Genomic DNA, 7,831 nt, shown 5'->3' on the forward strand with positions numbered 1-7,831 from the left:
TCTACAAGACATAGGTGTAAGAAAGGATTTTCTAAACTGGACATCAGTTGCTCAGGAAACAAGGTCAAGAATCAACAAATGAGACCTCATTAAACTAAAAAGCTTCAATACGTCAAAGGAGGCAACCAGGGAAGTGAACAGAAAACCCACAGAATAGGAGAAAATCTTCACCAGCGACACATCGGACAGAGGTTTAACATATAGAGTATATAATGAACTCAGAAAACAGAGAATCAAGACAGGAAGTAACCCAATTAAAAGATGGGCTAAGGAGCTGAGCAGAGAGTTCTTGAAAGAAGAATATGGCTAAGAAGCATCTTAAAAGATGTTCAACATCACTAACAATTAGGGAAATGCAAGTTAAAACCACTTTAAGAGTTCATCTTACTCCTGTCAGACTGGCTAAGATCAAGAGAACAAATGATGCCAAATGTTGGAGAGGATGTGGGGAAAGGGGAATACTCATCCACTGCTGGTGGGGCTGCAAACTTGTTCAACCCCTATGGAAAGCAGTGTGGAGAACTCTTAAAAAACTACAAATGAACCTACCATTTGACCCAGTTATCCCACTCCCAAAGAACTCATCCTATTGCAGAAACACTTGTACATCCATGTTTGTTGCTGCTCTTTTCACAATAGCTAAGAGATGGAAGCAACCTAAGTGTCCCTCAATTGGCGAGTGGATAATGAAAATGTGGTTCATTTATAAGATGGAGTTTTACTCAGCAGTAAAGAAAGATGAAATCTTGAAATTTGCAGGTAAATGGATGGAACTAGAAACTATTTTACTAAGTGAAGTAACACAGAAAAAAAATCGATGTGTGTTCTCCCTCATATGTGGATCCTAGAACCAAATCCTAATAAGTGAGTATGTATCCAGACATAACTACAGGAACCAGGATAATGGAAAGGAAACAGGGAGGTAAAGGAAAAGAAAGAACCTGAAAGAGAACAGTAGGAAACAGGCCTTAATAAGGGAGATATGGATAAAAATTGGGTTAGTTTAAGGGAGGGGGGAGGGAAGGGTATACAAGGAACCTAGGGGATAAGGGGAAAGAAGGAGCTCAAGAGAGGTAGGACCGTAGGAGAAGGGTATTATTAAGGGAGCAATGGGAAAAATGGGGGCTCCTTAATTGGGGAAACCATGGTGGAAGGGTTAGACAACGCGAGAGATAAATGATGCCTAGCTAGTTTTAAAAACCAGAGGGAACCATATTAGTCCGACAACCTACTGACAAATTATACATACCAGATCAAGAAATATGTCTAGGCAGGGTTTATCTGAGAACAATTGGTCTTTACCCAAGCTTTATCTACATGGTACATGGTAATTAAAATACCAGACTGGTGGAACTAACCTTCTTGGATGTTTAACAGTCATACTTTGAGGCCTGTACTAATTTGGTCAGAGGGACATACAGGAGAGTTTTTGCTCCTTGCCCTCCTAGGTTGACTAGGGAACTATAAGAATCTTTCAAAATGTCCTGTAACTGTGGTGAGTCACCTGTCCTCTTGATCATGGAGACCCCACAAGATGGACTTGAACCAGTGTCCAATTGACCCTACAAAGAGGAGGGTCAACTCAGAGGAAACATTTCCTCCATGCTTTCAAGTGAAGCCAGCCATGGTCAAGCAGGACCTTTGACTTATCTTCACATAGGTGGAACTGATAAAAGAAAAGAGCCAGGGTCTCCTCCCAAGCCCATGTGACTCCTTAGGAACAGATCCTCAAATGGTCTTAAGAGTAAAAATAGATTGGTTTATCTGGGCCAACTGTATAGCCTTAAACACCCAAAAGGAAAGTATAACCAAAGATTAAAGGGGCCAATATGATTTTTTAAGAGTCCATATGTATAGCTAAAGGCTACATAACAAGCAACAATGCCAGATAGGAGATACCTTCTTTTGACTTGTTGGCTAGGGTGGCCCACGAGACTCCCAGATAGTAACCCAGCATAAAACTGGGAAAATGAACAGCAGACCCCAATCTTCTCTAAAGGAATACTGACAACTGATTGCTGCTAGATGAGGAACAGCTGACCTTCCTAAAACAAAGACCTCTAGATAGGCTGACTAGATTCACAGGTTGGACAAGTACTGGGGAATGGCTGGGGGTGCTTGACAACACAGCAGACAGTAGCAGAGAAGACAGAGTAAAAGGGCTCGGGAGGGCTATGGGAGGTGCCATCTGGGAAGTGGGTATATAGATGAATAAGATTGTTTGGGATGTTCTGTGTGATATACACACAAAAAAATAACAAATTTAAAACATGATTTATATCTGAGGAGGAAGCATAAAAATTTATGTCATGTTAATTAGTAGAGGTGATAAACATTACCATTGAAATCTACCCGATGACTTTATATCCATACACAGGTGCCAAGGATCGAGCACAACCGACCATGACTAGTAATAATCAGATACATACAGATTAGAGATGCATGCACCAACATTTAAGTGTTATTAGCAAAAACAATGAGTCTTTCTGTAAGAAACAGTATATATATATATATTTTTTTTTTTTGGAGGGGATCTTTTTAAGACACCGTCTCCCTGTAGCCCCAGCTGTCCTGGCATGCACTATGTAGACCAGGCTGGCCTTGACCTCACAGAGATCTGCCTGCCTCTGCCTCCCGAGTGCTGGGACTAAAGGCGTGCGCCACCATGCCCAGCTAGAAACAGTATATTTTAAAATGAAACGGAGATCTTTTTTCAAGGTTAAAAACTCATTCAGTTTTATGTCTTACAGGGTTTATACTGAGTTCAATATTGTATAACTGTATTAACTCAACTGTGAACCTAGAAACTTGCAGCCACTTGTGAAAGAGATGTACAGACAAGGGTTCTAGCTCAGTGGTAGAGCCCTTGCCTTCCATGTGTGATACCCCAAGTTCAATCCCATGCTTCTTCTAAAAAGAAAAAAAGGAAAAAAAAAAAAAAGGGTCTGGGCAGACCAGTGCGTTGGGGAGAGCACTGCGCACAAATCAGTATTTTGAAGTGGCCATGAGAGTTGTTTGGTACTGTGTGAACAATTACTCTAGAAGGGTAGTTCGTTCGAATCTCTGAGTTAACAACATAGCTTGGTCTGTGTGGAGAGTTCCATGTTAGCTTGTGTATACAGAGACCCTTTGCTAAAGTTTTTTCTAGCTTGACTGAGATGGAATATCAATGTGATTTTGGCAAAAATGTTTCTGTAATGTTTCATGAGGTATGTAGTTAGTATCAATTAAGGAAAGAAGTTCGATCCTTCTGTCTTTAAGGTGCTGTAGCTAATAGATTTCTGAATTTGATGTGAGCAGGAAAACTTCAGTGAACGGAGTTCCATCTTCCAGTGTTAAGTGTTGGGGTGCCACTTACAAAGTAATATAACACAGAATGAAGGTCTTACATCTGTACCCAAATTCAAGAAAAGCTAGCTTGATGAGGTCAAGTGGTACTTAGTTACTAGTGAACAGTAAGAAATAAAAACATGCCAGGCATGGTGGTACACGCCTATAGTCCCAGCACTTGGGAGGCAGAGGCAGGGGGATCTCTGTGAGTTCAAGACCAGCCTGGTCTACATAGTGAGTTCCAGGACAGCTGGGGCTACAGAGAGACCCTGTCTCAAAAAGACCAAAAAAATAAAAACATGTAAACCTATACAAAATGAAATATGTAATCTGAGTATGTGATTCAGGGTAAGTTTATAGTGATTTCCACCATGCCATCTACAGGACAAGCCTGCTAATCTTTCTACATGTACCTACATTAGAGTTCCAGTCCAAGCCTACATAGTGAGACTTCATCTCAAATACATAAATGAACACCTCCTTAGGGGGACTTTCAGATGCATATTTGAAGGTCATGCACTACTTGACCATACCAAGATTGATTGAGTTCTTTTAAATATTTTATCTATTTATTTTATTTTATGTGTATGAGTGTATTGCCTGCTTGTAAGTGCACCCGTGCCTGCGGAGGATTGCTTGGAACTGGAGTTGCCGCCGTGTGGGTGCTTGGATTTGAACCCGGTTCCTCTGCAAGAATAGCCAATGCTCTTAACCACTAAGCTATCTCTCCAGCTCAGGTTGAGTTCTTAACATCAGCTCCCTGAGATTCCCTAGCTATATCCTGGATCTGAAAGACTTTTGCTACACTGAGAGGTGGGCATAAATTTCACTGGAGAGAAAGTATGTCTATCCTTGACTACGGTTGGGTTTTTGTACTCTCACAGGTATTTTAATACCTATGATGGGTTAACTTCTCCTACTGCCCTTGAAACGGGAAGGCAGAAGACACTGCTCAAATGCACTAAACCTGACTGCCACCAAGTGGCGGGCCAGACCTGCTATGCGCCGCCTCATTTCCTCAGGACGAGTGCATGAAGACCGATCTGCCAGAGGAGGGCGCCCTAACGCCACCTCTAGTTTCCATCCGCAAGGGTTGAGTGGGGACGTCTTTCACACATTGCACAGAGCGGTGGTCAGGTTAGAGCAAGTTGGTATTTTAAAACCACGTGAGGGAGCATGAATTAGAAATTGCCATGGCCCGCTACTCTGTCACAGAATGTTGTTTTGGAAGTTTATTCGTATGGAGGTATACGAATTTTAGGAGCAGATAAAATATTTCTTTCTACCAATAGCCTGTCTGAAAAGCACCAGGTCACCTATGAAAAAGCTACTTTCAACAGCAGGAAAAGAGAGCAGCCTGATTTGATCATCATTGTTATACACGAATCAGTAGATGATAGTCTTTAAAGAAAAGCAAAATCACGCGGGGCTTGGTGGCCTGTGCCTTTAATCCCAGCCCGTGGGAGGCAGAGGCAGGCGGATAGTGACTTCCACCTAGTGACTTCCAGGCGAGCTGGGACTGTGGGACAATGTCCAAAAAAAAAAAAAAAATCATATCGAAAGACTGCATTTATTTTTATTTGAGGACCCACATGTCACATGGTCTACCTCCACGTAGAGCGGTTGCTTCAGGGTCACAGGGTTACATGCAGCACAGTGAACACAGTGTTCGCTTTTTTATTTTTGATTCTAATTTTAAGTTATAAATCACAGAAAGTGTGTGTTCTGGAAATCTCACGTCTGTCACCATGCCCGGCGGCCTTCCCTCACGCCCCTCCTTCCTCCACATGTCATTTGGGTTTCTTTCTAGGATCTCGTGCCATTATCTCACAAACCCAAGTGGAGCTGAAACTACAGACTTCCCAGTATCTCTCCAAACGACAGCGCCCAGTGAGCAACGCTGGGTTCCTCGCTTTGTCACTGACTCGGCCTCGGGATAGCCCGCCTTGCTTGCTGACTCTGCCTCGGGATAGCCCGCCTTGCTTGCTGAGATCAGGTAGACTCTCCGCGGTTTACTTCAGGTGTGGTGCAGAGATTGGCCACTAGAGGGAGGAGGACACTCACTCTCAGGAAAGGTAGCTCCGGGTACACTGATTTTCCCCGCCTCGCTGATGCTGGACACATGGGATTTTCCTTCTCAGAGTAGCAGCCAGCAATACCCTGTCCTGTGCCCTCCAATCAGCCAGGGCAAGTGTTTGGCTCCCTGCCTGACAGCTACATTAGGAACGGGGGCGTGTGTGGAAAGGAAGAAAGGAGACAGATTCCAGGTAGATGAACATCATTAAACATTTTTTTTAAGACGTGCCTCTATCCACTGTGGCTGAGCCCGGAACTGTAGGGACATGGAGAGGAAGTTTCTAAGTAGAAAAGAAAAGAAAAACAGCTCAACTTGTGTTAAACTCAATAAGCGATTTCAAAGGAATGATTATGTACATTATGATTAAAAAAATATGAGAAGCTTGTAGGAAGTTGTGCCACTCTAAAAACAAAACAAAACAAAACACAGTTCTCACCAGAAATGGAAGAGGAGGTAGATTATTCTGAAGCTAAATATGTGACCACAGCCCTGGAACACAGATTCAGGTAACCTCAAACACTATGTTCAAAAGTGGTGAGAGTTTCATGAAGTTTTTATAGTAACAGAACAAAGAAACATTGTAATTCAAGGCACTTTGAAGCATGTTGGAGGAAGTGTCAGGTGGGTAGGTTAGAGCAGAGCAGGGAAGTCTACTTCAGACCTCAGATGCTATCTGACGGCACTCTTAGCCCTTGGGTGGTAGAAGTTAAGGGGTCTGTTTGTACATTCCAAAAGGACTTACCTGATCGAAGATGTTAGGTCACACACAGAGATAAGCAATAAATGACTATTTAGGGGACTAAAGATACCTCAAACTGATTTGGCTCACAACCTGTAACACTGTAGCTCTCCACAGTCACAGAAGCTTTAATCTGTCAATCAGCCTTGTATAATGCTTAACACAGACAAGGCTTTGTTTTTCATTCCTTTGTTTATTTGTTTTCTGGGGACTTAGGCTCACAATCCCCAGTGAGGGGCCTACAACAGAGCTCAGTGCATGTTTGAGGACTGTGTGAATGGGGGATGTGAGGGGAGAGTGAGAGCTGCAACAGTCACGTCATTGATGACTCTAACTCTGTGCCTGCCTCAAAGAATACAAAGATTTGCATGAAATGAAAATAGATGAAAGTGGGATGAAGAGGCTTATTTCTTTTCCATTTGTTTGAGTAACATTACAGTGAATAAAAACTTGAGCAGACAGTGGTGAAGAAAACCGACCACCTTGACTTCTGAGGTGCGGCTGCACCAAAATGACAAAGTACAGAAATGATTCTGAGCAGGGAGGGTACAAAAAGAGACCTTGATTGTAATATCAGAAGCTAAACTTAAGAGTGAGTGACACTATGTCATCATGCCTGCATATGCAATGTCCAGAGTTGTGCGTGCGCACACACACACACACACGCACACACAGAACATGCATTATTTGATCTGGACTGGTAAAAAGACGGGAAATTATGGGGATGTGGGAAGGGAAAGAAGTCTGGACAATCAAGAAAAGCAACACAATTAACAAAACCACTTACTACCTTTCTCCCTTCAGAGGCATAAACCTGCAGTTTTCCAGGATTACCACTGGAAACCACCTTCAGGGTATTATGACATGTCCTAACCCTCTTGTGCAACCGTAGTGGCTCTGGGTTTATGTGCTGTCTTTGCACCCCCATCCAAGGCACTCCCAGAGCCATCCTACAATACCATTGATTAACAAGAGAGGAAGAAAGAAAAAGGGAGAGAAAAGTCTCTCGGCAACACTTTGAGATTTAACTTGTGAGTCACCAAAATGGCATAGACAGCTAATGCCAAGAAAGCGTAAGTCTTCAAGAAGCGTCCAGCCCCGCTCTCGGCTCTTTGCATAAACTGTAACACAGCTTCATACTGGTGCTTCCTGAAATTTTCTACGGCAAGTCAAGGATCTGGTTTGAAGTAAGTCCAGGTCCCTAAAGGCTGTTGCGGGCAGCAGCGGAGCTGTGCCTCTGCTCCAAGCCACTGACGTTGATGCAAGGGTCTTATTCGTCACAGTGTCCTTACTTGTCCAGTTTCTTGCAATATCATAGACAACGTTTATTAAATATAAACTTCCTAATTGTTGGAGGCCACTGCCCTGGTGGAACTTTGCAGAAAGCATGCTTAACTACGTGTGCAAAGTGGCCAATAGCCAAGATTGTCTATGATGGCAGAGCCAAGTAGGCATGTATGCACACTCAGGTTCTAAAGAGCAGTGTTCCTTATGCTTATGTTTTGGTTAGATTTTTTTTAAAAAAACTATGCTTTATTTACACTGTTATGTGGACATTTGCTCTGTACCTTGAAAATAGGCCACATTTTGTCGCTGTTTCCAGAGCTCCTGCAGAGAAATTTGAGTAGCAAGTACAAAATTTAAGTAAACCAGAATAACAATGGGGCACAATCAGGCTCAAGAAA

Source organism: Nannospalax galili, unplaced genomic scaffold, assembly GCF_000622305.1.
Source record: "Nannospalax galili isolate Female #2095 unplaced genomic scaffold, S.galili_v1.0 scaffold598, whole genome shotgun sequence".
In the NCBI taxonomy this organism is placed as follows: Eukaryota; Metazoa; Chordata; class Mammalia; order Rodentia; family Spalacidae; genus Nannospalax; species Nannospalax galili.